We start from the raw sequence: 9,671 nt of genomic DNA, 5'->3' as shown, positions 1-9,671 counted from the left end.
AACTTCTGGGCTAATAACCACTTATCAGTGAGTGCATACCGTGTTTGTTCTTTTGTGATTGGGTTACTCTTACCACCATGTGGATATCAGGGATCAATCCCTGGCCATTAGGCTCAGCAGCAAGAGTCCCGTTGCCCTGGGCTCTTGAATGCAGCTGATGAAATGGTTCTCAAGTATAGCTGGGAGTCTTTTGGCCGAGGGATTTTTCTGGAAGCATTCAACTTCCCAAGTGACTCACACCTCTCTGAAGAGGTCTCATCTATGACAGTACTACCTAGAAGTTGGGCAGTGGTTGGATCTAAACAGAAGTCCCTGGGACACTCCAAATACAAGATCATGACATTCGCTATATATGTGTGTATAACTTTTTTCCTTTCCAATGTGAACCCCTCTCTTTTTCTTTTAAATTTTCTCTTACTAGATGCTTCAATACAGCACTGAACATTAGTAAGATACCCTTGGTTTGCTCCTAATATTAGGAGTTAAAGCATTCATTTTTCACTATCAATCATGATGTTGACTGTGGGTTTTCTAGAGAGGTTATTGATCAGGACAGAGACATGACCCTCTAGTTCTGCCTTACTCAGCATTTTATCATGTTTCAGCATTGGATATATTTATTCTAGAAGCTTCCATTTAATTTTTAGAATAAAGTAAAGAAAAAAGCAGTTATGTCAGTAGATATAACCATGACCTGGCAACTATGTTCAAGCCTACACATATTATGGGTCTTACCATTTCTGATTTCTAGGATCTCTTTTTGGTAATATATTAATTTTATAGTACTTACTGGGGATTCACTTCAAAAACCACACCACTGCATCCTAACCTAACAACCAAAAACTTGTATTTTCAAAACCTCCAAGGAACACTTCAGGAAAATTCAAAGAGTGAAACAAGACAGCCCATCCCTCCACCCATCCACCTGAGGGTAAAAGTCTATGAGATTGAAAGTCCAAAATATAAGAGCTATCTCATGGAAATGTAAGAGCTATCTCATGGAAATGTAAGAGCTATCTCATGGAAATGTAAGAGCTATCTCATGGAAATGTAAGAGCTATCTCATGGAAATGTAAACGAAGTTGTTTGTGAGATGGACCATTGCAAGCTTGAAATGTGGCCAGTGAAATACAGTGGCTCAATGTTATAACCTTATTCCATTTTAGTTATTAAAATTTAAATATTAGAACAGAAAATTTAGGGGAACTGTATGTTTGAAAAACATGTAAATCTAATTTCACATTAAATTTTATAAATTGCAAACACAAATAGAACACTGTATTGTTGATTGATATATATGGTGTTTGAGTTAAAATGAAGTATAAGTATAAAATATTGAATTTTTAAGTTTTAGTAGAAAAGGGAACTTAAACACATCCATAATTTTATAATAGAACTGTCTACAGTACATTAGAGTAAAATGGTAATTTGGGTAGATTAAAGTAAGTATTAGTAACTCTAACCCCATATGTGTGTTTTTTATTTTTTTCAGTGCAGCTATCGAAAAATTTACAACTATATGTATGACTCATAATTACTGGACAGAGCTGATCTAGTGAGCCATAAGGTCCCAGAATCCCAGGCAAGGTGAAAGTCTAGAAATAAGCAAATAAGAGCTATTTCTATGGCAATCTCACGGGGAGGATAAACTCAAAAAGCATCTTTTAAAGGTTCTGGTGAAGTACCCTGTACATATAAAAAGAGATAATGCTGAATTTCTCATCCAGCCCAGGTGGACCACACCCAGGAGGATCTTAGAACTCACAATAAGAGAGAGTATACAGAGTTGAAAGCATGTAAAAAAAAGAAAGAAAGAAAGAAACAAACAAACAAACAAACAACAACCAAAAAAATCAAAAATAAATTACTGAATGGCCAGAGGGGTGACAATGAAGGAGGGAAATATCAAACAAAAGTTGGCACCCAAGGAAGGACTAAAGATGATCTAACTGTCTGCAGGACCACTGGGAATTAGATGTCATGACAAAGGGGAGTTTAACTAAATGTAATGGGACAACAGTAAGAAAGGAACATGTAGGCAGGAGACATCTCAAGTTAAGAGAAAACTAGGAATGGGGAGAGGGCTGAACCAGTTTTGACAGAAGAATGGAAGACTTGATCTTGGGAAGAAAGTTTGCAAGCTCCAGTTTCTAATTCCTGACACTGAATTAATTTCCTGATGGTTTTAGGTACTTCAGATAGACAAGAGGGTGAAATGACTCTGTGATGGTCATTCTTGGTTGTCAACTTGAATACATCTAGAATTAATTAAAACCCAAAGGCTTGTAAGCCATTAAATCATGTATGCCTCTAGAAAACCCTAACTAATACAGCTTTTAGTATCAGAAGTAGTTCTAGAGCAACAGAATTGTAAGGATGATTTTTTTTAAGTATCTAGAATAAGCTTTACAATTTGCCAACACTAACTATGGCTGAAGTTTCTCCAGTTACTAAAGATTCACCTAAAAGCTCAGAGTACTGAAAGCACTATTTTACAAACTGAAGGAAAAGATGGAAAATAACAATGCTAGTAGGGATGATCCTAACATCTCTGGATGAACTGACAAAGGAAAAGAATGAACTCCACGATGAATTAAAGTAATAATTGAAGTTCCAGCTTCAGAGGTAGGTTGTTAGCAGTTAAAGTAGGGGGATTCATCATTAAAGAATGAGATCTTGTAACTTGGAATGGAGATGTGTGAAAGGTCCCTATTGAAACTTAGAACTTTGAACTCTCAGATTCTTAAGGGGTTATCTCACCTGAAAAAGTAGTCTCTCCACCTTCAACAGAAGCCATACTCTCACCCATTCCCCGAAATATTGCCTTTTCCACCTTTAACTGAGAAAATCAATCCTTTATTGTCTGATTAACTAGAAGTTAGTACTTCCGAAGGAGATATCAAGCAAGACAATATTGATATCACTCAGTTCCCACCAATAATTGCTTCTAGACCTATATTCAGACTTAAAACAAAGCAGGCTCCAATATAGGCAATAGAAGTCCATGAGGAGGTATACTATACAACTAAAGAACTTAATGAGTTCACTACTACATTCAAGCAGAAGTCTGGGAAATATGTGTGGGAACGGATTGTAAGGGAGTGGGATAATGGTGGAAGGAACATAAAACTGGATCAGATTGAATTTATTCATATGGCCCTCTGGAGATTGTAGGTTTCCCATGGAAGCTCATACACCATTTTAACAAGTATCAAAAGTTTGTTTGAATGGTTGGCTGAGATATTTGTCAAAAGATGACTCACTAAAATGAAATTGGAAATACCTAGTATTCCTGGGCTTAGTGTTGATGAAAGAATTTTAAGGCTCAGGGAAATTGCAATACTAGAGGAGGAAGACTGTGTAAAACCTAATCCTCCACAATGGAAAGACACAGAAGGTACACCCTGCACAAATCCTATAGGACACAAAGTGGTAAGAGAGACACCAGCACATTTGAAGAGCTTTGTTGTCATCTTTTTTTTCTTGTTCCAGACCTTAGGGTTAGAAATACTGCTGCTCAATTGGATAAATTAAAGGCAGAGGGCTTAATTAGACCCTGACGTAGCAGGGGTAAGGTGGCAGCACTGAATCACCAAAGACAAGCTAATCATAGTTATCATAATGGACAACATATGTAAAGCAATGTCCATATGGTCCTGAACTGAAATGGGCAACACAGGCAAAATGATTTTTATGTTGGCATGACTCATATGGACCTCTGGTACTAGATAATCAATCTAGTATTTCTAGGCATGAAATAGATAAAAAGCCTGCTTCATTTTTATATAATCTATATAAGCAGAAAAATCCTCAAACAGATGAAAGAAAGGCTGGATCATGGTAAAAGGGAATCTTGGCCCATGAACCATTTTCCAGACCTGAGCCAGTTTACAGACCCATAACCATGAAGGGCTGAATAGGTTCTGTAAGGAAGGAACTTGATAAAATACCCAAGAGTTTTACTGTCAGCCTTTCTCCAGTCTTTCCCCCAGAGAGATCTATGGCCTTTTGCAAAGGTAACTGAACCCTGGGGGAAGGAAACAATCAGGCTTTCAAGGGTCTTTTGGAATTAACCCTGATTCCAGGAGCTCCCAAGAAACATTGTGGCCCTCCAGTTGCTTCTGGAGAACAGATGACTAATGGAGTTTTGGCTGAAGTCTGACTCAGAATAAGGCCAGTAGGTCCCTGAATTCATCCTATGGTTATTTTCCCAGTCCTAGAATGTGTAATTGAGATAGATATACTTAGAAGTTGTCAGGATGCTCACCAGGTTCACAGACTTGTGGAGTGAGGGCTATTAAGGTTGGAAAGCCAAATGAAAGCTTTTAGAGTTGGCTCGGCAAGGGAAAGTAGTGAATCAAAAACAGTATCATATCCCTGAAGAAATTTCAGAAACTGGTGCTACTATAAAGAACCAGAAAAGTTCAGGGGTTTTGATTCCCACCACATGTCTCTTCAGCTCTCCTATCTGGCCAGTGAGAAGACAGACGGATCATGGAGAATGACAGTTGACTATTGAAAACTCAACCAAGTGGTGACTCCAAGTGTAGCTGCTGTACCAGAGGTGATGCCCTTTCTTGAACAGATTAACATCGCCTGTTACACGGCATGTAGCTATTGATCTAGGAAATATTTCTTCTTGGTACTTGTTCACAAGAAGCAATATGCTTTAAGGTAGCAAGACCAGCAGTATACTTTCCCAGGTTTACCTCAAGGAGGTAGTAACTCTTCAGCCTGGTGTCATAACTTAGTTAGAAGGGATCTTGATTGTCTGTCTCTTCCACAAAGTATTATATTGGTTCACTATGTTCATGGCATTATGTTGACAGGGCCAAGTGATCATGAGATAGAAAACACTTTGGACTTGTTAGTAACACATATGTACATCAGAAGATGGGAGATAAATCCAACCAAATTCAGAAGTCTTCTACCTCAGTGAAATTCTTAGCAGTCCAGTGGTGCGAGGCATGCAGATACACCACTTCTAAGGCAAAAAAAGTTATTGTACCTGGCCCACTCACCACCAAGAGAGAAGCACAACATTTAGTGGGCCTATCTGAATTCTGGAGACAGCACATTTCTCACTTGGGTATATTATTCCAGCCCATATACCAAGTGACTCAGAAAGCTCCTAGATTTGTGTGGGGATTTGAACAAGGGACAACTCTTCCACAGGTCCAAGCAGCTGTGAAGGCTGCTCTATGATCAAATAGGTTGAACTATATGATCAACTTGACTGTCAGATATGGATTCAGTTTGGAGCCTTTGACAAGCCCCTCTAGGTAAGTCACAGAAGAAAGCTTTGAGATTTTGGAGCAAGGCTCTACCACCATCTGCAGACAACTATTCTGCCTTTGAGACAGCTCTTCACCTGCTATTGGGCCTTAGTGGAAACTGAACATTTGACAATGGGCCACCAAGTTAACCATTTGACCTGAGTTGCCCATCACGAGCTGGGTGTTATCTGACCCACCAAATCATAAAGTTCACAGGAGCAATCCATTATCAAATGGATGTGCTATATACATGATAGGGTAGGTTCTGAAGACACAAGCAAGTTGCCTACATGCTTATGATTTCTACTACCGTTATAATGTAGTCTGCTACCAAGCATGTACCTGGTGTGCCCTCTTACTGGTTGACTGGGGAATAGAAGACTAAGGGTCCAGTTTACTGATGGTTCTACATTCAGAAGTATACAGCTGCAATATTACCACTCCTTTCTGGGACAACCCTGAAAGACACCTGTGAAAGGAGAGCTTCACAGTGGGCAGTACACGTGGTCATAGATTTTGTTTGGAAGGAGAAATGATCATATGTGGGATTGTCCTCTGAATCATGAGCTATAACCAATGGATTAGCTGGTAATGTCAAGAATTTGGAGAGAGCACGGTTGGGAAATTGGTGAGAATGGCATCTGGAGAAGAAGTCTGTGGATAAATTTTGCCAAATGGACAAAGGATGTGAAGGTATTTGTGACCCCTGTGGATGTTCATCAAAAGGTGACTTTAGCAAAGGAGAAGTTCAGTAATCAAACAGATAGGATGACCCATTCTGTGGGCAGTCAACCTGTTTCTCCAGCCATCCCTATCATTGTCAATGGACCCATGAGCAAAGTGGCCTTGGTGGCAGAGTTGGGGTTTGTACATGAGCTTGGTGACATGAATTTCCACTTACCAAGGCTGGCTGGGCTATGGCTTCTGCTGAGCACCACATCTGCCAACAGCAGAGACCAACTCTGGACCTCAGATATGACACCATTCTCAAGCGTGACCACATAGCAAAGTGACAGGTTGACTACACTGAACCACTTCCTCCAAGGAAATGACAACAGTTTGTCCTTACTGTTATAGATACTTATTCTGGTTATGGATTTGCCTTTTCTACCTGAAACGAGTCTGTCAAAACCACAATCTGTGGGCTTACAAAATACTTCATCTACCACATAGGATTCCACACAGTACTGCTTCTGACCAAGGAATACACACTTCACAGCCAGAGAAGTGTGACCATGGGCCCAGAATCATGGAATCCACTAGTCTTACCATATTTTCCACCATCCTGAAGCAGCTGGCCTGACAGAAAGATGGAACAGCCTTTCAAAGGCACAGTTACAGCGCCAATGGTATAACAGCAGCCTTGGGGGCTGGGGCAGTATTCTCTAGAAAGTGGCATATACTTTGATTCAGTATCTAATATATGGTATGGATTTTTCCCATGACTGAGTTTCATGAGTCCAGGAATCAAGTGGAAAAGGGAATAGTTCCACTCACTGTCACCCCTAGTGACCCACTATGAACATTTTTGCGTTTTCTTCCCTCGATTTTAAGTTCTTCTGTCCTAGAAGATTTGATTGTAGAGGAGGGAGCACTCCTGACAAGGGACACAACAAACATTCCATTGAACTAGAAGCTCAGACTTTTACCCTTGGCCACCTTGGGCTTCTGGTGCTCTTTAGTCAACAGGCTAAGAGAAAGGAATAAGATGTTAGGACAGTGATTGATCTAGATTCCCAAGGGGAAATTGGTTTGCTGCTCTGAAGTAGAATTAAGAAAGATGGCGTCTGGAGTGCAAAAGATCCTTTAGGCCACCTGCCAACCTGTGGGTCATGACCCTTTGGGAGTTGCATATCAGATATTTACATTATGATTCCTAACAGTAGCAAAATTATAATCATAAAGTAGCAATGGTATAATTTTATGGTTTGGGATCGTCACAACATAAGGAACTACATTAAAAGGTCACAGCCTTAGGAAAGTTGAAAGTCACTGTTTCAGGGCCTGTCTTAGTGCTACCATGTCCTGTTTTTAAAGTCAATGGGAAACTACAACAATCTAATCCAGGCAAGATGACAAAGGGCACAGACTCTTCAGGAATGAAGGTATGGGTGACTTCTCCAGGAAAAGAACAAAGGCCTCCTGAAGTGCTTGCTGATGGTAGAAAAAACATAGAAATGGATATTAAGGGAAGGAGGTTAAAAATACCAGCTAAGGCCACATGACCAGTTGCAGAAACCAGGATTATAATTGACATGAGAGTTTCTCTCATGTTTTGTTAAGAGTGTACAGATATTTGCATTTTCTTTCCTTGATTTCTTTATCATGCAACATAACATCAATTAGGAGAATATTAGTGATTATCATATTTAAGTTTGAGATACAAAAGAATGTCCCTGAAGGGACATTCCCACATGTTCTAAAACTTATAATGCATTTGCAGTTGTATCATGAGATGGTTATATCATATTAAATGCAATTATGACCTAGTTATTGTTTTAATTTGAAAATTAAACATGACTTAAGGAGATATGATTGTGTGTTAAGCAGACAAGGGGTGAATTTGTGGTGGTTATTCTTAGTTGTCAACTTGACTACATCTGGAATTAACTAAAACCCAATTGGCTAGGTACATCTGTGAGGGATTTTTTTTTTCTTAATTAAATCATTCAAAGTTGGAAAACCCACTTTTAATCTCTATCTTTTGAGGTGGGAAGACACAGCTTTAATACAGATCTTTTGAGGTGGGAAGATCCACCTTCAACCTGGGCCATGCCTTCTGTTGACAGCCCATGGTAAGGACACAGAAGGAAGCTTGTTCTCTTTGCATGCTTGCTTTTGTTCTTGCTGGCAAAGCCACTTCTTCATTGGCATTAGAGCCTGTTTCTTTGGGATTGCCATGTAAACTGAAGACAGCTAAGACATCCGCCCTTGTGGACTGAACAACTACTGAATTCTTGAATCTTCTATTGGTAGGTAGCCATTGAACAACCAGTAAGTCTTTCTGATAAACCCCCTTTTATACATACAAGTTCTGTTCCTCTAGATAACCCTAACTAATACAGAAATATTGGACAATGGTCTTTGTGATCATTGGGTATCTTTAAGCATAATTTTGGTTCTCTTTAGCATTAAAGTTTGTGTTAAGTTAGCATTAAGATTCTTCATGATATCTATTTAATAATTTCTTATGTCTACACAAAAACTCTACTACAAGATGAATCTCAAGGAAAATCAGCTAAATGTCTTGGAATGGGGGAGTGAGGGTACAGATATGGTGCTCCTGGTTATTGCTGAGTGTTCTTTTCCCAACACACTTAAAGATTTATTTTATTTTATGTGTATGTGTGTGTGTGTGTGTGTGTGTGTGTGTTTGTGTGTATTCCTGAATGTATGTTTGTGTACCATGTACTTACAGGTACTTGCAGGAGTCAGGGAGCTATGCTCTTAACTCTGAACCATCTTTCCTTCAGTTTCTTTGTGAAAGTACACGCCCAATCCTGAAGGTTGGTGACAGGTACACACACACACACACACACACACACACACACACACACACGCATGCATTCATGTACACACACATGTACGCGTACCTACACTAAACCTTTCTTTTACAACAGCTTTCCAACAAAGATTCAATACAACTACTGAGAAAATCAGCACAGTTGCTAAAAGACATTGCTGAAGACAACACAGACAAGTGCCTTAAGAATCCTTTAATGAAGAATGACCTGCAAACTTCGCCCTGTTAATCAGTTCACCTGTGTTCCAAAAGCTATCCCCCAAAAGTGAGGTGTTCCCAAAAAAGTAGATGGAAAGAAATGAATATGTCAATTCTATGAATGTAAGTGCCATGCCCTAGAAGGGAAGTTTCTGTTGCCACCATGAGTATTCATGGGATAGAAGGGGGCTAATCCCATCCTTTTTTTTCTTTAAGTACATAGAATCTTAAAAGTCAAGAATACAGAATAATGATTCTACAAATACTCTTGCATACACTTATCTACAGCTTCTGTTACTTTGGTAATGTCCTCAATGTAAAAAGTAGGCAAGGTTTTGTTTCACCTATCAGCAAAGATGCTGGGCCTATACACAGACTTTTAAATATGTCTAATTGAGATCATTTGTCCTGTAAATAGAGTGTCCTGGTTCAAACTGTGCTCCTCCTGCTTACAAAGCACTTAACTTCAGGTAAATTTCTTTCTTCTATGAGCCTCATGTTTCTGAACAGGACCACCACCCTCTCATTTCTCAGGAAAGCAGATAAGGTAAAATATACATACAGCTCTTAACATAGTACCTAGCACACAGTCGACACTGATATAGTCTTTGTTATTCTTGTTGCTATTGATGCCGTCAGTGATTAACACCACACTACCATTGACAAGGCACTAG

The 9,671-nt window shown here is 39.3% G+C and overlaps 1 pseudogene; it reads left to right on the top strand.

The window, feature by feature from the left end:
• Positions 1 to 6,798, top strand: part of LOC116085196 — an 11,114-nt pseudogene extending 4,316 nt beyond the window's left edge.
• The last annotated feature ends 2,873 nt before the right edge of the window (positions 6,799 to 9,671 follow it).

The sequence above is a fragment of the Mastomys coucha genome, unplaced genomic scaffold (assembly GCF_008632895.1).
Source record: "Mastomys coucha isolate ucsf_1 unplaced genomic scaffold, UCSF_Mcou_1 pScaffold9, whole genome shotgun sequence".
Taxonomy (NCBI): Eukaryota; Metazoa; Chordata; class Mammalia; order Rodentia; family Muridae; genus Mastomys; species Mastomys coucha.
This window is presented reverse-complemented; position numbering and strand designations above follow the sequence as displayed.